The 21,060-nt window shown below is 38.2% G+C and overlaps 1 pseudogene; it reads right to left on the bottom strand.

The window, feature by feature from the left end:
- Positions 1-9,153: 9,153 nt before the first annotated feature.
- On the bottom strand, positions 9,154-14,098 carry LOC125215232 (annotated as a pseudogene).
- Between the last annotated feature and the right edge of the window lie 6,962 nt (positions 14,099-21,060).

Here is a 21,060-nt window from a genome sequence, read left to right as displayed (position 1 = left end):
TTCATGAAATTTATGTTGAATACTAATGACAGATCCTCTATCAACAAGCATCCAACGAGATCATGTTTACCTCATTGTCATAATTTATTTTTCATTTTACCGATTTAATTCTAGGTTTTACCTTGGATCGTAATTTTTTTAAGAACTTCATCCGGCTTGATTTGACTTTTTGATTGTCTCGATTTTCTTTGGGCTTGCGTTTATATTTCAATACTATTTTGACGAAAATAAGAATCTGGTTAGGAATTAGATGAATTAAATTAAGTGTAAGAAGTTTTCAAAGCTTCAAAGTGTATTTTACCTTCATCGAAATATGGTGGAACTCATTGGCGCCCGAGAATTTTACGTAGAAGTTTTGCGTGTATCGACCATTTTGCTACTTAATCTAGCGATTAAATGTTGAACTTGTAGTCGATTTGTTGTATTCTTCCGTGACGATCGATGGAAGATGAAGATATGAAGATGAAGATATGAAGATGTGAGAGAAGTTTTGAGGGGAGAGGTTAGAGAAAGATTTTAGGAGAAGTTTTGCCGGCAGCGTGAGGGAGAAAGAGTAAATTTTTGAATTTTAACCTAATTATGAAATTACAAAAATACCCCGCATTAAGTAAATTGAGTGTATAATGAAGTGCGAAAATTAACCTTGGATTATCTAATCTAATCCATCAAATTCAAGATCATGTGGTCAAGCTTCGGTCTCTAGTTCGATCTTTAAGAGTGGATTTGTGGTTAATAGGACTCTATATATATATAAATATATATATATATATATATATATATATATATATATATATTAATCATTCCTCCTCCGAATTGATGGTATTCCGGAGTGTCGATTGTTCCATTGTGATGATAGCTCTCAACAATCTTGGTATCGTATTACTTTCGACATTTGGAGACTAAACGTTTCATCTCCCATGTTTCGAGACACTCGCCACTTTGTTGCATTCCCCCGGACATAAGTAACTCGGCTCCCCCAACTCTTTGTAAGAGGCGGATTCTTCGATTGAGTTTCGAACTTGAGCCAGGCCAAATTTATGCATTGATAAGGTCAACCGCTTGCAAGGGCTGATTCTACCCAAATGGATTCGCCCATATCTTTCGCGGGTCCAAGCCATGAACCATAGCCATCGGCTCCGACTCCAAAGCGAGTACGCGCGAAATGGTGAAAAGCCCGTCAACTTACCGTCCGATCACGGATGATCCCCCCCCACTCGCTTTATTGGAGGGAAGGAATGATCCAAAGATATTGAGTTTCAGCCATGGCTCATCGGGCCTGCCATTTAACCGGCATCACAAAAGGTTGTCGTTGTTGTTGGGGTTCAAGCTGCCGGCCCCGGTTTGTGCTTGACCGACTTCAGGTGTTTCTTGTGCGATCGCCTATCTCCATGAGCCTCCCCAACATGCGTCGAACTTGCCAAATAACCGTGGCTCGAATCTCGAGCCATTATGCCGACTATAATTACGTTACGCCACAAGAACCAACAAATGAGGCTAGGGATAACACGACATGTTGGGGAATGATCCATCTTTCATCGTCATTAACCAAGACTTGTCGAGCTACAAAAAAGGAAAATAGCTTGACCTTATTCCTCAAAAGAGCTTGTCAAGTACATGCATAATGCATTCCGACATTCTTCGTGGATTATGTCGAGGAAATGGAGGACATGAATCATTGAGTATAAACTCCAAGCTTTTAGCGATGGGAATCTTATCCATTTCCTTTTCCCAGTCTACATAATTTAGGCATTCGAGTTTACTTTTTTTTAAAGAGACAAATATTAAATGACATAATGAAGATTTGACATAATGAAGATTTGGCAAATAACCACAAAACAAGCAATGTAAAATTAAAATTTTGTACCCTCAAGCGAGTTCAATACGCATTAAAATTTTAGTAATTTCTGGTCAAACAAACGAATAGTCCGAGAGCATGAAACGGCATGGCCGCCAAATGTTCCCTAAGCACGACCATCAGATTTAGCATTACGAATCTTATTTCTACAACACACTCCCAACAATGCTTCATGTGTTGATAACAAAACCAAGCTATCCCCATAAATTTTTTGATCTTAAACTTGTGATTCTTGGATTATTGCCCCCACGGCATGGGTGGCAATAATATTAGAAATTACTTTCTAGTTCATACTATTTATTTTTTTGAAGTCGCCCTTATGAACTTGCTATTTCTTAGGATTATTGTCCCCACAAGATGGGTGCGATAATATTAGAAACTAGCTTCATAAATTTGCAAACCCAAGATGGAGACGTATACAACGCCTTGTTGTAATCATCACTTAGATATTTTTATATGGTTTTGCATAATTATCACATAAGCGGATAATCCACTTAAAATTGATAAACACCAAATAAACAGTAAATTCATTTAATGCATGGCATTTAAACACCAGGATAATTATCGAAAACTATTTAATCTAGTCAGGGAGAATCAATTAAATAATTCGTTTTATCTTGGATAATCTTTATCCAAATTCATTTAAGATTTATCAAGATAAGTTAACTATCTAAATCCACTTAGGATTGTTCTAGATTTTATTTTGATAAAATCAAATCTTCAATTCAAGATAACATTGATCTAGGATTTCATTTTTTAAAACGTACTAGGATATTCTAGATAGAAACACTTCCATAATAATCCATGAGATAAAAATAAAATCCAATCAATCCCAAAATTCATACAAATCTTATTCTTTTAGAATAGACATCCAGAATATATCAAACATTACTTTTTTTTTTTTTAATTGAAACGCCTTTAGTGGCGGAGGGGTTTGGCGGACCCTCAGCCGTTCATTTCATTATAAAAATTTTTATTTTTTATTTTTTAAAAAACAATAGTGGTGGAGGGTTCGTGGACCCCTCATCCCTTCATATCACAAGAACCATTTTTACATGAGCCCAAAAGTGGCTGCATGAACAACGAAAGGGGTGTAAGGTGTTCCTTTCCACAACGAAGTGGACACCCCAATCTACTCACCACCTATATTACAATACTAGCTCTATTACCTAAGATCCTTTATTTCTTTCAACTTCCTTGGAGATGGAAGTTCGGCATGTTTATCGATCCATTCTCGTCAAGGCTTTGATCATCGCTGCGCCGTGGCTGGTCGAACTCTTGATGCATGGCTTCCTTGCTTCCTGTTGCGCCAATAGGTCCACAGCTCTATTGCCCACTTTGCTGCATTGAGAAATTTTTATTTCCTTTTGCTTCATCTAATTTCGAATCGTGTACCAAAGTGCGCAAATTAGTGGGCCTGTCTATTCGCTTGGAGCATCGACACGCGTACCTCCGTTTCCAATTCAATCCATATCGTTGCCCTCTTCCACTTGCGATTTCGAGCCAGAGAGATGGCTTGTAAATCAGCTTCCAAAGCCCAGGAAGCACTAATCCTCTTCTTGAACCCTCGGATAATGTTACTCCTTGAGTCTCGAATGATGCCCTGAGCTCCGCCTCGATTGCCTCCATATTCCATTTGTATTGATTTTAATCCACCCTTGTTCGGTGGAATCCATCTCACGAGTTTGATCAACTTGCGGGCACTAGGTTTCCACGTTGATGTGTTAAACCCTTGAGATTATTGCAACCATTCCATTCCTTCTTTCCCATCCTTCCGCCGAGATCGGCTGTTGGAGATATACCTTGATATGGTTGAACACCGTGTCTCGCAAACTTCGTCCCACGGTGGATGTTCCCGTTACGTTCGACCAAATAAACCACAGAACTAGGCATGGGGAAATCATGCTCGCATGAGTCTGCTCGCCGAGGTGCTGCTGGTGCAGAATCTAATACGAGTCTCAAAGTCCATGATTCGGGTTCCATCTCGGCATCTTAATGAACCTTGCTACTCTTTCCGCGAGACACCGTAGTACTTCGCCAAGGGATTTTCGAAAATCTCCATATAGTAAGTGTGGGTTGAAAATTCCATAGAGGAATTAGAGAATAATTGGACTTTGGATTTAATTTGGATAATTATCCCAAGCAAATAATTAAATCCAAGAAAAAAAGGATTCCTTATATAATAATAATAGGTCGAAAATTCCAATAATATGTGTAGGATTTTTATGAAAATCCTATTTAATCTCACTAAACCCTTGGGAAATAATTCCCACAATTATATTACTCGCATCAAAGTATTCACACAAAAACAACCATTTTTACTTCCATCTCATTTTCTCAACACATTGACCTTTCAACGGCCACGTCATATTTTCCACATCAGCCACGTCATATTTTCCACATCTTTGACTATTCAATCAATCTCAACTCCAAACGCAATTAGGTCACGAAGAAATCATGTAATTAAATCACTCATCAATTAATCCACATACTCCATAGCATTTAAAAGCATTTAATGCAAAAATTTTATAACCCAAAATTTAGGGTTCGAAAAAGCGGGCGTTACAACTATTGTCTAATAGCGATTACATGGATTGGGATATATGGTAGATGGACGTTAAGCTCGTTCTTGAACGGTAGTCTTGAGGAGACCATCTATATGGAACAACCGAAGGTTATGCGTGAAGGGCAAAGAGCACGTAGTATGGAAGCTTAAGAAGGCCATTTATGGCCTCAAGCAAGCATCTAGATCATGGAATCAGTGCTTGATTAAAGCTGTTCATAAGTTTGGATTCGAAAAGTGCCCGTGAGAGCTGCGTGTATAAGAAGGTTGAAAAGGGAAATGTGGTGTTCTTAGTTTTATATGTAGATGACATTCTTCTAATTGGAAACAATAAAAAGATGTTTTCGACGAACTTGGTTGTCAAACAGTTCGAGATGAAGAGATATGGGAGACGCGGACACATTCTAGGTATCAAGGTTCTTAGGAATCGTGAGAAAAGAATGTTGTGCTTATCTCAAGAACCTTACATCGACATTGTACTTAGTCGCTTTAGCATGCAAGATGCCAAGAAAGGTTTTCTACCTTTAGACATGGCATCCATTTATCTCAAGAGATGTGTCCTAAGACACCATCGAGATAGCGAGATGAGAAGGATACCATACGCTCTGGCGAGTTGGTAGTCTCATGTATGCCATGCTTTGTACAAGACCCGATATTTGCTTTGTTGTTGGCATGGTGGCAAGATATAAGTCGAATCCGGCCAAGGACATTGGATCGTAAAGAACATACTCAAGTACCTTAAATGGACTAAGCACTATGTTATAGTTTACGATACAACCGAGATTTTTCTTTTGGGATATACTCGATTCGACTTTCAAGCTGATCGGGACTCGAGAAAATCTACTTTTGGATATGTGTTTACCTTAGGAGGTGGAGCCGTAATTTGGAAGAGTGTAAAGCAGAATGCATTGCGACTCAACCATGGAATCGAGTATGTGGCCGCTCGAGGCCGTAAAAGAGGCTGTATGGCTCAAGAACTTTCTTATGGACTTAGGTGTGGTTACGAATCGCCCAAGAGCATAACCATTTATTATGACAATTCAGGTGTTGTGGTAAATTCGAAGAACCAAGGGCTCATAAAGCGAGCAAACACATAGGAAGGAAGTATCATATCATCGGAGATATAGTGCAGAGAGGAGACATACAAGTGGTCGGGATTGCGTCGAGAACAACCTCGACGATCCCTTTACAAAGGCATTGGCGGTGAAACCGTTTGAGCGCCATGTTGAAGGAATGGAGTTCGACTCGCTCGAGACCTCAAATCGCTTTAAGTATAAGTGGAAGAATTAGACGTAAGTGCATATTTTTTGTATACTGAAAGTCGTTTTGAGTATAAGTGGGAGATTGTTAGAGTTTGTATACTAGAAATCACCTATCGAGTGATGAATACTGTTGAAGCTCTTATTTTATTTTCCAAGGAATAAAACAGATTATTTTTGTCATAATGTTGTTATGTTTTACATTTAATGGATGTTTATTACATGTTTAAATGTATAAGTAACTTAACAACCCTAATGTTAGTAATTAACGTTTGCATCGCATGATCATAAGCTAGGTGACTCGTCCTATCAAAGTAATAACTGTGCTAGGGTATTGTAGTTTGGAATTTGTATAAACATAACGTGAACGCACATCCCTGAATTCCCTTATCTCTATATTTTTATCTTTGTGATTTATTTGCAATCGTTGTTTACTACTTTTAATTGCTTTCAGTTTCCAAAATTTTAAAAAAACTTTCAGTTCTCCAAATAGTAATTTTTAGTAGAAGATAGACATCATGTGTTTGTTTTCCCGTGTTCGATATCCGTCTTGACCTTTAGCTATCTTGTTCCAACTCTATACTTGCGGTATTAACAGTGCTAAAAAATAGTGCATCAATATGGCAACCAAATCAATAGGTGGAAGCAAGCAACACTATATATGTTATTGCAATATACAGTATATAAATATGCAAATCTCGTCAGCTTGATAATTCGTATTTTATAAATTGCAGACGGATTTTTTATCCACACGTTGGAGATATGTAGTAGTTCTAGCGCCATGTGGCAGCTAACAACCATCCGATTTCTAGATCCTAAGGCGATATAGATGATAGGGTGTCATATTAAAAGGTGTTGTCATTTTGAATACTCCTTTGTAATCACGAGCATATCTTCTATGATACCAATACAATAATTTAATATGGACAATTAGTGACTCAAATTAATCCCTCTTTTTCATTTGTAATATTTAAATATGAAAAGAAAATTTTAACATTTTAATTAAATGAACTTACACGGTTATTTTCTCAATTCTAATATAAAATGAATTAACAATTCTCTCTCTTAAAATAATTCAAAATATTAAATTTCTTATACTCCCTCCGCCTCGTTTTAAGAAATGTTTGAGTGTGTAATATTGGAATGTGTGATAATGGAATGTGGGATACATTTGCATTATTATTTATTTTATTATTTGGATGTGATTTTACTTGTGCTTTTTAGTGTTTTATTCTATATATTTTTATTTCACTTTTTATGGAAATGTTTAACCGGGACTCCTATACTATAATGATTCCAACGAAATCCTAATTGCATGGTATTAGATTAAAGCTTGAAAAATGATTTTATAGGATAAGAATAATAATAGTATTGTTTTTGTGTGATGCTGATATTATGTTTATCAACCAAAATTGATACTTATGATTTCGTGAAAATATGATATTGTGGGAGAGTTTCGGCAAAGGTATAATCGAAAGCATGATTTTGAGTATAAGTGAGAGATTTTTAGGATTGGTACTCGAAAATTATGTTTCGAGCATGTTGCACGTATAGAATTGCTTGAATACCATAACCTCTACAATCCATTTTTAACCTAAGGAGAAAGAAGTAATTTTATCTCATCGGTGTTTGCTTATGCATTTATAAAATATTTCTCAAAAATTTAAATGTATAAGAAGCAAAAAAGTCTAAATCTTTTGCATAGTAGACTTATCGTGAACGATGTTCACAAAAGGTGATGCAATCGGTTCTTTGTAGAAAACAAATAAAATTTCACAACCTAGATAGGTTTTGACTACCTATCGCGAAAGGTTGCAGTGTCGTATGTATGTTTCCTTACCTTAGGAAATAAACGACACTAGTGTAGTGTAGAAGCCGAAGGATCTACCCGTTGAGATAAGTCTTTTTGCTACATTTACTAAAAGGCGAGGTCTCGGTGATTGTTATTTCTTAGTCATTGTTGACATAACATTGAGCTTACGATATTGATTATGCACTACTTTGATTTATGAAATGGTGCGTAACGAAGAATCGATATCTTGGGTTGTGACGATCAATGTCTAGAGGTGCTAAGTATCTATTATTACAATGAATCGTGTGTTGGGTGAGTCCAGTTTGATATTTTATTATTTAGAAACCCGGTCAATTGTGATTTATTCAAGAATAATAAATGAATGTTTTGAACTAGACAACTCTTGAAAATAGATATTAATTAATTATAGTCAAATAACGAGACCTATTCCTATAATCGGTCAGATAGATCCATATGTATGATTTATTTGTGAATGCATGACTTCGTGCAAGGGACACCAAACCCTAGCAATCACAATACATATTAATACTCTTGGTCATACTCAAACTTATGTTGAAGTCTATTAAGAAGTTTGAGCCAAACAACTTCCTTAGCAACATCGAAGCACCCACATATTCAGCCTTCCATTTTGGAGTCCGCAATGCACTTATACTCCAAAGTCCTCCAGCGTCACAACACCACATTCTAATGAGAACACATAGCCATATGTAGCTTTTCTCAGTCCCAATTAGTCGAAGTCTGGATCGATATACCCCATATGGCACGACTGGATGCTGTTAAACTAGAGAATATCGTTTAGTCTTTTTCAAGTGCTTAAGTTTGTTTTTTACCGCAGTCTAATGTCCTTAGCCGAGGTCGACTATCTTGCTACCAAGCCTAGGGAAAAATAAATATCTATCGTAGTACACATCATATAACATACATGAGGCTTCCAACGCGATGCATATGGAATCCATCTCATTCCCTCTTTCTTGAGAAGGGATAATTCCATGTCCAAAAAGTAGAAAATCTTTTATTGAAATTTTCATGATTAAACGCTTAAACATTGCATTGATATTGGAATAGGATTTTTTTAATAGTCACAACATTTTTCTGGAGATCTCAAAAAATCTTGATTCCTAAAATGTGTCCAGCTTTTTCCATATCATCATCTCAAATTGAGTAGACAACCCGTTTCTCATGTCGATAACATGTTCTTACTATTGCCAAACAATAAGATATTATCCACATAGAGTGCCAAGAATATCACGTTAGCAAATTTAATTTTATTATGCACACAACTCTTGGCGTGACACTCTTCAAATCTTTATCATAATCGAAACACATGTTTCATGATCTAAATGTTTGCTTGAGTCTACAAATGAACTTCTTAAGCTTCCGGACCATGTGCTCCTTGCCTTTGACGACATACCCTTTGGACGCCTGTGCTATACTTCTACTTTTGATAAGGATGGAAACAAATTCTCCGCTCGGGCAAGGGATACAAAGGTCTCACAAGGTTCGATCTTGAGTCTTTACAAGTCATCATCTCTGGACTGTTATTTAATGAAGATCAATTACAAAATGTTCTCCCATTCTTCTAGGAAAAATGTCATCGTTTCGGTGAATGAAAAAGAAACAAATACACTATCATTTCGTTATAGAAAACGTATCTGGGATCATATTTGACACTACAAAGTAGGTAGTTGATTCATTAATTAAAGGAGTATTATGATTACAAGAAGTTGACCAAAGTATTCTATGAGAAACCTAACAAAATGATTATCTTCAGAGACACCTACCACATATCCTACTACTTTAAACACATCAATTCCACAGTAAAAAGACATCCTACTATACTTCAATTCTTCAAACACAGTCAAAAGTGATGCAGCTGATGTTAGGACACAGATATCACCATTGATACTTGGCCGTAACAAGAACTTCCTCGTAGTTCTGTGCCGCATTGTCCCAGCTCAGATCTCTCAACATACCGCGTTTCTGCAGCCCCTCCCAGCTCTCTTTGTACTCGTGATATGTCAAGAAACAGTTCCCCAGAGCGTGTATCAGCTCGTCTTTCTTGCTCGGGAGAATGTCCATCCAAGCCCTGATTCCTCAAAGCGGGTTGAAGGGCTGCACGGTGTCCTTTAGCCCGCCCACAGCATGCACGACCGGATCGTTCCATAACGCATTGCATAGAGCTGATTCAGACCACATGGCTCGAACCTCGACGGCATCAGGAGTATATCCGCACCAGCAGTTATTCTGTGAGCCGTCTTCACAGAGAAGCCAACCCATCCTCTCACCTTGTCGTAGTGCTCTCTCTCGAACTTCCTCAGCAGCTCCTCGAGATCGTGCCTACCCGTGCCCAGCATCACCAGCTGCACGTCCTGTCCCATCATCCATGGCACTGCTTCAGCTATCAGATCACGCCTTTTGATTATCGAGCCTCCCGATGAAGCCAATCACTAGAACATCTTCACGTACGGGCAGTCCTAGCTCCTTTTGCAGTGCTGCTTTGCACTGAGATTTACCTATTTGCAAGGTGTCGACGGAGTAATTAACATACCCGTCAGACTTCAGGTGAACGTCCACCTCAGGGCTCCATTCTTTTGTATCAATCCCGTTCACTATTCCACGTAGCTTCCAGTCGTTCTCATTAATAATTTGGTGTAGACCCCAGCCACCTTCAGAAGTTTTTAGCTCCCAAGCGTATCCGTGACTAACTGTAACAATACGATCAGCAGTTTTAAGACCTGCAGCAAAGATATTGAAGTGTTCTCCTCCAACTGGATCGTACAATTTGAATACGTCGAGATAGTGAGGTGGAAGATCCACGATGTTGAAATCATCGACAGGACCACGACCTACTTCCATAAAAAATGTTAATTTAGAGGCCATCATCTACTGGTAAACAGTTTCATACAAACAAATGTGAATTGCATTAACCCCTTATTTCATGTGTAAAAAGTAGAATCTGAAAGCCACTAAAAAGACTATAATGTAGAAGGAACGAACCTGATGAGCTATGTTATGAATCACGACGACAGATCTCGCATATTGCATTAAGCCATTGTCCCTATAGTATGCCTTAAGGTAGACGGGCAGCAAGGCAGTGTGCCAATCGTTTGCAATGAATGCCAAATTTCCATCTCCATAGCAAACTCCACCGCAGGGAACATGCCAAGGCACCTGCAGTTTACAGTCTTTGTAAATCATATACTCTCCCCACCCCAACCACCATATGGCATGCTACCTTTGCCCTTTATTAGAAAAAGGGAGATTAACCAAGATGTATTATGCGGTTGCAAACGTGTGTAAAGTGGTCATTTAAAGGACTAGAGTTATCATAAAATGTTTCCAGTGAGAACACTAGCATACAATGCCTATACTACACTTAATTGGTGATACCTCGACAGCTGCTTTGCAGAACAACACCATGCGCTTCAGAATATCCTGCAAGAATGAGTAAAATAGAGATTATATTAGAATGTTAGCAATTAGAATATATCTACGTATAGCATGCATGAAGAAATCAGAATCTGACGCTTCTAGTAGAAGCATAACAAAATTGTAAGGAACTACTCATTAATCTAAAGTTTCCAAAAAAGGATATATAGTTCTGTCAAAGCATATAGCCCTAGAGTTCCCTGTCATCAAGAAAAGAATACTTTTTGCAGAATTCAACTAAAAATTAATGAGAAACTTACCGTACGATTTCCTCCATATATATTGTTCCCAATATTCCAAAGAGAGGGCTATCAATAAATACGAAATCGACACAATCGATGTAGGCATGGAAGTAATTAACTTCAAAATCCTGCAAAACATCATGATGTCATACAACTATATAAAAAAGGGTTTTAAAATTTAATATTCATAACTTACTTGACCATCTACTTGATATCTCTTCCTAACACCTGAATCTTGAGCTTCAACATAATCACCATAGGCGAGGTACAACAACCTGTCAGTGACCCGTCGGCCGGGGTGAAAAGGCAGAAATCAGTTTAAAACTCTCTGCCATGTAGAATAATGTTTTTCTATATTTTATAAAGGAAGGACTATAGTTAACTTAACCTCTCTATCTCTCTCGCTCTTCCTCAGTCACACACACACACACACACACACACACACCTCACAATCTTGACCATATACAACTTGCCAACGGTAGTTTGCAAATGACAAAATAGCACAGATATAACAGAGATAATCAGGTGCATAGTTAACAATCTGGAACGATATATTGCTCAACTATACAAACTTTTGTTTACTAAAAGCCATAATTATAGACTGTATAAGTTTAATTACTACATGGCTTTCTCAATGAAGAGTTACCATGACTCTGTGCCCAGCCTAGCAAAGCCTTAGGTAAAGATCCAGCAACATCTCCAAGCCCACCTAAGGAAAAATATTCATAAATTAGTATCAAGTGACATTGAGAAAGCAGTGGACACATCATATATATATCGTGTATGTGAAAATCTCTTGTGAAGACTGAAGAATGATGGTTTAATATATATCTATATGTTTTATTTAAGAATTCATTGCAGAGCATATTGGATGACAAAAATCTAAGATATGGTGTATGTTATATATAGAAATAGGAAGCTTGGAATATGTCCCTTTAGGCCTTGTTACGTTATTTAATTTTTCCTAAGTCAAAATTCTCATGAGCGATAATATCTCTACTCTTAAGGAAAGTATACCCCATCAAAATATTTCATACAACTCAGATAATGATTACCAGTCTTGACCCAAGGTGCACATTCAGCAGCAACAATGATCACATTCATTACATTGGCCCCAGCCAGTGGAGGGTTAGCATCTTCGTTCGTGGGATCTTCAGCTTTAACATTTCCATTCTCGGGGTTTGATTCTCTTGCATCTTCATGTTGCTCCTCTTCCTTCCTTGATGATTTTTCAAGTATGATCGATGTCTTTATTGTAGTATCCTTGGACTTTCCATCTGAATCTTCTTCAGTATAGGTATTTGTACTAGACGTTATCACCTCAGCACTATATTTTGACTCATTGTAAAAACTATTACTTGACGAAGGCTGTGGTATAGGCGGTGCAGAGGATTGCCATGGCATTTTTGGCACTTCCTTAGATTGGACACCCCAAGAGCTATCAGCTTTCGGCTGCTTTGTGGGACTAGCATCGAATGGAACTCGATTAACAGGAAGGTCATTTCCATTTTCTGTTGCATATGTAACCAACATTTCAAATGATATAAAAATATCATTCATTCATTTCATATTTGGGCCCTGACTCACATAATTACCTTCAGATTTTGTAGCAGAATTCAAGATTGGAACTATATGCTTTGAATTGTTTAAAGTGATTGGCATTTCCATTAGTGGGAAGATTGTTTCCAAGTTGTGCAACAACATTTTTAATAGAGATGAAGCTTGACATGCATTTACCGGGAATGGACAGTGCATATTCATAGGAATGGGAGCTCATAGTCCTGATTAATATAAATACCTTCACTTTCAGCCGAAGCTTCGCACTGGAAATAGTGACCTTACTCTCCTTATAAGGCTGTTCGCCACCTTCAGACCCGATTAAGGTATTTTTGATCGATGAAACCAATTTCTTCCTTTCAGCAATCTGAAAATAAGAATCATATAGAAGCACAACTTTTCATTAGACCAAAATAGTACTCCCTCCCTTTCCACCATAGTTGAGTCATTTATAGAAGACCGTTCATCAATAATGAACATCATTTCACTCTCAATGAATCCAAAGTAATAAAGTATCCACAAAATCAAAAGTCTATTTTCCGACCAAGTATTACTACAACTAGATGATTTCCTTTTTAAAAGAAGGAACCTCAATGCAAAAAGAATATCTCTACTTTGCAACACAACAAAAGCAAAAATGATTCCAGCAGAATATGAAGAGATTCAGTAAAGATATAGTATTACATGAAAAATGAAAAGTAGAAACATAGCGCAGACACGTGTGGAAATAGAATAAATGTACATTAAAAATTTGAAGAAATGAAAAAAAGAACCTGTTGTAAAAGGTCTTTTTGTATAGCGAGAACCTTTTTGCTCTTCTCAATCGTGGCCTGCAAACTGTCCTCCGCCTCATCCTCCGCCGAAGCAGCCTTTACACGCTGTCTGCCCAAACTCCGCCGTCTGCTGAGAAGATCCACCGGCGAATTGCAATCCGCAATTCCCCCAACTTTCCTCGGCCTGTAGGCTAGTACAGAAATCAATGGGCGATGACGATTCGCGAGTGTGGAACCCTCCAATCCCGTGGGGAAGGATTTTATCGACGCCATTAAAGTGTTTGACTATTTGCCTCAACGAAATCACACTCTGATTCTCCGTTGGAAAATGGAAATAGAAAAACGCCCAAATGAGGAAACCAATCAAGAATCCTTGCAATGAAGAACTAAACGCCAAGGGGAATTAGATTGGCGATTTCTCTGTATGATTTGCTTGTTCGAAGCACCAATTTCAGTGAGAGGTTGAGTTTTAGTTGGTCTGCTCGAATTATTAATACTATTAGCTTGAGGTTTTAGTTGATTTTGAGGTCACCATCTCACCCCTCACTAATAACACGTGGGGAATATAATCCCTTCTTGAAAGTTACTCCCTCCGTCCATATCCACATCGTCCAATTGTATGAAATTTTAAGAGAAGTTCTTAGGTGAGAGGTGAGAAAAAAAATGTATAGTAGTTAAATATTTTAATTTTGAAAGAAGAATTTATTTATATTTATAAAAAAACGACATCTGAGTCGATAAATTAAAAATAAAAAAGAGACGGGTTGAATGAGATTGAGAAAGTACTACTACTTCCTCGTTCATAGTGATGGAGATTCTTTTTAAACAAAGATTAAAAAAAGGTGTAAAAATTATAATATAGTAGGAGAATGGAAAACATAGAGATAGTAAGTAAGAGAGATGGAAAGGTAAAAGTGGGAACATATGTTACTTTTTAATAAAAAAAAAAACACTACTAATATGGAAGCCCAAAATGGAAAAATGACATTCTATGAAGGCGGAGTACATTCTTTATATTCATAAACAGGGATTTTAAATTAGGTCCATGAAAAAATGGTACTCCTCGTCAGCATTACAGTTTCATTTTGGTCGTCCATTAAAATTACACTAATTTCTAAATATAGAAAGTTTTAAACATTTAAACCTTATTAATGATGTACACCTAGGGATGTCGATCAAGTTAACCGTTCGGATTCGGTCAATCCATTCGGTTGTTGGGCTATTTGGGTGCATATTCGGGTTATGAATTTTTGGCAAAAATTTCAACCCTAACCCTGGTTTTGTGCAAACCCATTAAGCTATTCGGGCCTAAAAACTTTTGGAAATCTTATATCAAAAATTTTCTCTAGAAAATGATTTTAAATTTTAGATATTTTTATTCTTAATTTTTTTAAATCCTATAAAATCTTCAAATTTTCATAGTTTTCTTGATAATAGTTAGAGATAAGTCTTTCATCTCGATCAACTACAACAAACAAAAATAAATTAAAATTAAATAAATCAATTTGAATTAAAGCTTGTGTTCGTGTCATTTTTTTGGTATTGTTCAAAATGAATTCTTTATGAAAATTAAAAAATCATATTTTACATGAATAATTATTAAAATGATAAATATATTAAGATTTTGATGGGATAATTTTTAATTTTGTCTTGATTATCTTTGGTGTGGTAAAACAATAGTGGAGAAAATCGATGACGGAATAATAAGTCAACCCGAATCCATTCGGGCTAACCGTTCAACCCGCCAACCCATTCGGCTAACCCATTTAGCCCGTTTGTTCGGGTTACAAAATTGCAACCATAATCCACTAATTTTATCGAGCTATTCGGATCAATCCACGGTTTCGGGTGATTGACATCCCTATGTACATCCCACATTCACGAATACTACTTCTATCTTACTCCCTTCTTCTCACCACAAGTAAACAACTTAGTGATACACTTTTTATTAGCACTAAATAAACCTCGCAAGTATACAGAGTATATATAGTATAGCTAAAGGTCAAGACTGGATATCGAACATTAATAGAATCACAGACGTCCTCTTTCTACTAAGCTTCTTTCACTATTTGGAAAAACGAGAGTTTTGAAATCTTTTGAAAACGAGAACAACTTGAAAGCAATAAACAACTAATTGCAACAAATTAAAAGAGATAAACATATGAGAGATAACAGAATTCCAGGGATGTGCTATCACAGTTTATGGTTATACAAGTTCCAACTACAATACCCTAGCACAGCTTTATACTTCGAAAAAAACGAGTCACACAAGTTATGCTCATGTGGTACAAGCGTAGATTACTAGGTTTGTCAATCCTAGATTCGTAACTCCTAAAAGCTCCTAAAACCCTTGAAAAGTCATCACCCAAATTTAAAAAGGCCGTTTTAAGGGAAGCTAACTCCCCAAAACCCTCCTCTCACGATTATTTAGCAAGTTATATTAAATTTTCATCAAATGTGTCACCAAGCATGAAGAAATTAGTAACAACTTGGGGAAAAAACAAGTAAAAAAAAACAATCCCAATAGAAAAGGGAAATTTGTATAACCAAAGTCGTTACTAACACATCTCTATAATCCTAGAGTCTAGTTACACATAACCAAAACAAAGTAAAAAAAAACTAATACTAATAAAAACAATTTGAAAAACCCAAAAGTCGTTACTAACACATCCCTATAATCCTATGAGTTTAGTTACACATAATCAATGAAACCTTTTAATTCTATAAAGGGGTGACGAAAACCAAAATACTAAAATTCTAATTTTTTTTTTATTTTTAAAATTCAAATTTAAATGGAAATAAGAAAAAGGGAAAACAATTTTATAAACTTAAAAGAAATATCATCTTTGACATATTTTTTTTATATATAAAACAATTTAAAGAACACTAATAAGAATATTTTTAAACTAAAATATTTGATAAAATATCTATGCCAAAATATCTTTTGTTAAAAATATAGATACTTCACCCAAAAAGAATCCAACCAAAATAAAAACCCCGTTTAATCGGATTGAAACCACATCATTCAAAATATAATAGCATAAAAGTTATCAAGTTTACTCTCAAAAAAACCATTTTTACCCAAATCCCAAAAGGGGTCTACTAGTCAAACATAGCGGACCACGGACCGCCCCCCGTTACCGACTCCTTAACCCAAAAAACATTAAATAACCCGGGGTGTGAGTATGCAAGCACATTTTAATGGGAATACCCCGGTGGGTTTATAACCAATTTTTAAATTAATCATAACATAAGAACCACCCTCAACTTTGTCGACATCTATATGAGACTAGTCTCGGCCTCGGGGGCCCCGCCCCCTGGGCGTTGGGGGGCTGTAACCCATATGACCCCTCGGGGATCTGACCCCTCGTGGGCCCATAAGCTCATATGAATGACGACGACACAACAATGATTATAACCATGTAACCACCACGCTACGTAAAAGGGAAACCCCAAACTAAAATTTTTAAATTCAAAATAACCTCCTCGTTTGGGTTTTAAATTTGTCCATCCTCACCCTTTGGGAGGGCCCACCCCTAGCACTTAAGAAATTTTAACTTAGTTTTTTAAACTCTCAAACTTAAACTTAACAAATTAAACTCTTTTTTGAAACAAAGTAATCTTCTATTTTAAAACACATAACCAAACATAGCAAAATAATTTCCAAAAAAAAAAAAAAAAAAAAAACAACAAAGAATCATAATCCACTTTAAAAATTTTTTTATCCAACAAAAAATTTTAACATAAGCTTTAACACCTATACAATTTCATTCAACTCACAACACACTCCATTTTAATAAACTAAACAATAAATCCAAAAAAAACCATAAAGGTAAAAAAACCCGCCAAACTACTTATCCCATCAATTGAAATAATTCACAAAATAATACGAAAAAAGATTAGACAATTCCAAAAAAAAATCACACACCCCTCCCTATCATTATTTAAAGCAATTCGTTCATAATCATCTCACTCCAATAGATTACTAAAAAAAGGAAATAACAAAATCATGTTTTACAATTTTCAGTTACTAATCATGGCAGAAAGCACTAATTTTGGGAAAATCATTTGAATTGCCCTCGTAAGTCAAAAATCAAAGAAACCAATTGCAAAAGAAACATATTAAAGTCAGGTTTATGAGGTTTAAATTTTTGAGCTTGCAATTCCTTTTCGTTTAATATTTATGAATATTTTTTCAAAAACCCTGCCAGAAACGGGCAGTCATTTTAAAAAAATTCATAATAAATGCATGTGAACTCGGTTGAGGCTAAATTTTTGATGACAACGTAGAAGACATCTGAGGGTAATTTTGGAAAAATATGAGCCAAAAAATGAATTTTTTTGATCTGTCAAAAAAACCCCCCGAAACCTACTGTTTAAACAGTGTACTTACTGGCTGTCCAAAACCATTACCTAGAAGTTCATTTCCTAAATAAAAAGTATAGTTTCAAATGCATCACCACAAAATCAAAATCAAAATCAAGCAGCCCTTTGTATCTAGGGTTTAAAATAATCCTACTCACTCAATAAAAAATTGATTCAAGCCACCCCATTCATACAACTTCATCTCCAACTACCAAGAAAAAAATTTAAAACAATCAACATAACAAAAATCCCCAATTTTAGACAAAACAAAAAAAATTCTCACTTTTACACATTGACAACCAAAAAACACAAAGCTTGAAATCAAATCCACAAACATCAACTTAGGAAGGAGATAATCAAAGAGTTCAATTTCTACCTTTAAAATTTCAAGGAAAGAGTTTTGGGGAAGAAAGATTCATCCTTAAAATCTATAAATGGAGGTTGGAGAAGATGGAGAGGGAGAAGCTGCAGCAAGGAGGGGGGGGGCCGATTGCCGACAGCCATGGCGCCCCCGAGGAACAGAAGATGGTGGTGGTCTGGAGGGGGGCCCATGTTTCTGGGTTGCTGCTGTACGTGGGTGTTTAGAAAGAGAGTTGGGGAGAGGTTCATAGAGGGAAATTTTAGAGAGAGAGATATTTAGTGTGTTGTTTGGGTGAAGCGTGTGTGTGGGGGGATTCTAGATCCTAAAGGGTTTAAAGGGGCCCACTAAATGGCCGGGCCAAACCCAAATGTCCCCCACAAAATGTGGCCCGGGGCCCCAAAAACCCATGTTTCCCCCTATAGGGACATGGCCAAAACCCCCAAAAATTTTTATTTTTTCCATTTTGTCTATATTTTAACCCCACTACAATTAAAATTGTTAGACTACAATAATTAAATAAAAAGCATAATTTAATGAAAAATAAATCGAAAAACCCAAAACTTCGTTGTATTATAAACCGGGGGAAAATTATACAACGAAAATTGGTTTGGGAAAACGCAAAAAAAACATAAAAAAAACCGCCACGCCGACTACTGGGCTCATCATCAAAATCCGCCACTTCATCTTCACCCGTTTCACCGCCACCGCCAACGTCATCATCGCCACCACCACCGCCACCGCCCGAGGTCCCCGCGCCGCGCCGCCGTGTCCTCCCACCCCAACAACGGACCTTTGCCTCACTAAGGGGGTCGTAGGACATCTTTGGATCGGGGCGGCCCAAAACCTACAAGGCCAGGGTCCTTGGGGTTTTCCCTTTTTCATCCGCACGACTTGGGGTTTTGCAATGCCGCCGGCCGATCCGGGGGGCAGACGGCCCGGCCCGAGTTTTCAGGAGGCAACTGGGAGGCGATCTAGCGGCCTCTTGGGTGGCGGATTTAATTCCCGGGGCCGGGGCGCCGGATAGTGGGGGGGGGCTCCTCCTTTTTCCCGTCGTTGGGGTCGGGTTTTCAACCGCCGCACCCTCCCCCGTAGGCCGCCCCGCCCGCCTTTTTTTCCTTTGGGCCTTGAACCGGGGCGCGTTTCCCGCATGGCCCCAATTTTGGGGGGCCCCGAACGAGGAATTCCCCCCCGCAGGGAAACTTCTTGCCTACCGGGACATTGGGGAAAAAGACGACGGATTTTAGTCGGGGCCCGGCCACCCCAAAACCAAACCGTTCTCGTATATACCAATGAACTTCCGGGAACCCAGTGATCCCGCCCAATTCCCTTTCCCAACTGACGGTACGGTCGACGCTCCCGACGGTTTGAATTATTGTACACCACCAAGACTTTCCGCCGGGATAAGTCGGTCCGATCCGTGCTTTCCCTGGGAAACTGTCGTCACCGGGCCCCCTGCCCTAGCAATAAAAACGGATTTGGGGTCTTGGGACAAAAAACCCCTTTTCGACCACCGCCGGGGCCCCCGCCCTTTTCCCCCCGCCGCCCACCACCCTGGGGCCCCGCCTTTTCCCCCCGCCGCGCGCTTATCTTTGCGGAAACCTTTCCCCCACGCTTCGCCGCGCCTTTTTCGCCCGCCATTCCCGCGCCACTTCGGGCCCCGCCACCGGGTGCTTTTCCCCCGCTTCCTTTTCCCCGCCTTTCGACGGGCGTCGGGGCCGGGTATCGGGGAACCCCCTCAATTGTTCCCCCGTGAATCTATCGATTCATCAACGGAGAATGACGCCCGGGGGCCGGGGGGGCTTAAATGGGACGGGAAGTTAATTGGGGTCCATTCAAATCGATAGCCCCCTCCTTTGGGTTTGGGTCGACCCCGGGTATTTTTCCCAAAAAAGCCGAGGACTCCCCTTGGGGGGGGTGTTTGTAGCCCACGGCCCCGGCGACATGGGGCCCCCCCCTCGGGAGGAGAGGGGGGGGACTCCATCCCGGGGGGGTGGGGGGAAAACCCCCCCCCCGAACCCCCATAACCGGGTGCCCCCGCTCGGAAATTTTTCAAAAAAATTTAAATCAAGGGGGAAAAGGTAAATTGTAAAAAAAAAAGTAAAAAAAAAGATATAAATTTTAGGATAAAAGAAAAAAATTTTGAATTTAAAAAAAAAAAAAAAAAAAAAAAAAAAACCGAAAAGGGGAAAAACCCCGGGTCGTGGCCATCACTATACGAGGGCCCGCCCCGGGCCCGCGCTCGCGCGGCCGGCCCACTATCGTGGCGCGCCCCCCGTCCACCCCCCCCACCGCGGCCCCCCACCCCCCCAAAAGGGGCCCGGGGTTTGCGGGCCCCCTGGTTTTCCCGGGGCGACCCTTTTTTTTGGTGGGGCACTCTAAGTGGGTGTTTAGAAATAGGATTTAATTTCTTTTTTTTATTTTTTTTATCATCATATTGACACAACCCCACACTTACACATATAAAAACAAATAAAAAGCATCAAACAAAAAACTCTAATAATTTCTAATTTGATTTCAATTTTATAAACTACTAATTTCATCCAATAAATCAATACAAACACTTAGACCTTATATATTTTGCTAGGCGCATCCTCGGTCTAAGTCGGACAACCCGTAAAACATTTGGAAAACGAACTCATTAGTTCAAAACCTTTACAATTAATCAATTGACAGCTTAAAAAATTTCAAAAATACTTTTGAAAATACCCAAAAATATAATAGCTTATTTTTTATTATTATTTATTTTTAATAGTTATGGGGTATTACATCGAATAAGCTAAAAACATAGAAAAAGGGGAAAACAAACGAACAGTAACTAAAGCAATAAAACCCAAACATTGAAT

This window comes from Salvia hispanica, chromosome 3, assembly GCF_023119035.1.
Source record: "Salvia hispanica cultivar TCC Black 2014 chromosome 3, UniMelb_Shisp_WGS_1.0, whole genome shotgun sequence".
In the NCBI taxonomy this organism is placed as follows: domain Eukaryota; kingdom Viridiplantae; phylum Streptophyta; class Magnoliopsida; order Lamiales; family Lamiaceae; genus Salvia; species Salvia hispanica.
The sequence above is the reverse complement of the archived record's forward strand: the minus strand, read 5'-3'. Positions and strand labels throughout refer to the sequence as shown.